This window comes from Penaeus chinensis, chromosome 3, assembly GCF_019202785.1.
Source record: "Penaeus chinensis breed Huanghai No. 1 chromosome 3, ASM1920278v2, whole genome shotgun sequence".
Classification (NCBI taxonomy): Eukaryota; Metazoa; Arthropoda; class Malacostraca; order Decapoda; family Penaeidae; genus Penaeus; species Penaeus chinensis.
In genome coordinates, this window is record NC_061821.1 from 26,144,057 (window position 1) to 26,146,556 (window position 2,500).

The 2,500-nt window shown below is 36.0% G+C and overlaps 1 protein-coding gene across 1 annotated transcript in view; it reads left to right on the forward strand.

Moving 5' to 3' along the window:
• The window catches only part of LOC125044850 (monocarboxylate transporter 9-like), a 22,239-nt gene that overhangs the window by 353 nt on the left and 19,386 nt on the right, over window positions 1-2,500 (forward strand). The window lies entirely within an intron of this gene.

The following is a 2,500-nucleotide window of genomic DNA, read 5'->3' on the forward strand; positions in this document are numbered from 1 at the left end:
TATATGTTTTCCATACAGACCGTTCCATTTACCCTGATTTTTTGTACATACTCAGTGACTTAGCTGTGATTCATTACGCCAACTCCCACACTTGTCCGTCTGTGGGTCTGGATTTGTGGTATGGTTGATTTTTAATTTTAATAGCGAAATAACCGTATAACTACTATAAGTTCCTTTATAGGACGTTTAACGTGAATTTCAAACAGGCTTGATTACTGTGACAAGATTTTGACACTTATTCAGCAATGTTTACCTCAATCAGCACTGATAATTGTTGAAATCTCTTCCTGTGTTGCCTTATCACAGCACCAGCGGCTTAAACCGAATTTCCGCCTTTTTCTAAGTTCATTTGTTCCTCTGTACATTCCTCTACTTAGTCACAAGAGTAGTACAAAACACAAGAGCAAGTGATTCACTCTAGTACACGATTTTATTCCTTGTCTGATAACACGCATTCATGGATAAACCTTTGAACTGTGAATGTCCTGATACGTCTTTGCTGATGTTTGTTTTCCTGCCATGTGTTGTTTAGATACTTTTAAAAAAAATGTATGCACTCGAACGCTGCTAATCAACCTTATCGGTCAGCTTTTTTTCCCCGCGTGGTTGTTACTGAAATAAAAGGGGATATTTCCTTCCCCGAAGTGGAAGAAAATAACATGCATGATCATCAATATATGAGATAAAAAGTACATTGATAACTAGTAAGTCTTTTTTTCTTAATATGCTGATTACTATCTTCTCGCGAAACAACACAGAAAGCTAGGAGATGATGATTTTCTTTGTTTATATATGTGTAAATTTTAAATGTGACATTATCAAACATATATATATATATATATACATATATATATACATATATATATACATATATATATATATATATATATATGTGTGTGTGTGTGTGTGTGTGTGTGTGTGTGTGTGTGTGTGTGTGTGTATTTTCTGTATGCCTTCATCTGTTAGTTTGTCTGAATGTGTGTGTGTGTGTGTGTGTGTGTGTGTGTGTGCATTTGTCTGTATGCCTTTATCTGTTAGTTTGTCTGAATGTGTGTGTGTGTGTGTGTGTGTGTGTATTTGTCTGTGTGCCTTTATCTGTTAGTTTTGTTAGTTTTGGCATTAGGAGCAGTTAATAAATAACATTTCTTATTTTTTGAAAAACCTGAATGACAAAATATGCACATCCATCCCATTAACCACTGTGAGACAATGAACTTTCCCTTCCGTATTGCTGACCCATCTGCTTAAGGAATTTGCTTACTAAATTAAGTTTTATTTGTGAAATGCCTCTGTGTGTTTAATCTTGTCTTCAACGGATAAGCAAAATAAAATAAAATTAATGGTGTGCGTGTATGAGGGGGGGGGGGGGGGCTTGGAATCTACCTTAGAGCCAAGAGGGCGTCAACCTGCCGTCAATGCAAAAGGCAAAATTAAACTGATGATGTTTCAAATACCTACATTTCTAAACGTATGTAAATGTTTGTATGTGTGTGTATACATGTGTCTTTATATGTATAAGCATGTCTGTATATGTGTTGCTGTATGTGTACATAAGTTGATTGCCGTACGATTATTCTTATTAATATCGACCATAACCATTACTCTAAGTTCCATATAGTGGCATATTTATTAGTCATGCTGTTTTATATGGATCAATGATGTACGTGTGGCCATATAATTAAGATGAATGTACAAATTCCCAGCTACTAGATTCATAGATTATTCTTTCTTAAGGCTGGGTACTCAAATAAAGCTCAACAATAAAGACCAACAATATAAAATATAATTATGAGAGACCAGTGTACCAAATATATCTTGACATTTGAAACGTTTCCCGGTCACGTGACAGTTTTTCCTTTTCACTATTAGTATTATCTGTATTCGTCTTCTTGAATGTGACCGTAATACTCTAAAAAAAAGGTACGACGTTGTTTCTAAACCCTCCGTGTGGCTTGTGTCTTTAATTGTAATTATCTCTTGGCGGTTTTAGAGAATGTATTTAGAGAGAGAGAGAGAGAGAGAGAGAGAGAGAGAGAGAGAGAATATATATATATATATATATATATATATATAGAGGAGAGAGAGAGAGAGAGAGAGAGAGAGAGAGAGAGAGAGAGAGAGAGAGAGAGAGAGAGAGAGAGAATATATATATATATATATATATATATATATATATATATATAGAGAGAGAGAGAGAGAGAGAGAGAGAGAGAGAGAGAGAGAGAGAGAGAGAGAGAGAGAGAGAGAGAGAGAGAGAGAATGAGAGAGAGAGAGAGAGAGAGAGAGAGAGAGAGAGAGAGAGAGGGAAAAAGAGAGAGAGAGAGAGAGAGAGAGAGAGAGAGAGAGAGAGAGAGAGAGAGAGAGAGAGAGAGAATGAGAGAGAGAGAGAGAGAGAGAGAGAGAGAGAGAGAGAGAGAGAGAGAGAGAGAGAGAGAATGAGAGAGAGAGAGAGAATATATATATATATATAGAGGAGAGAGAGAGAGAGAGAGAGAGAGAG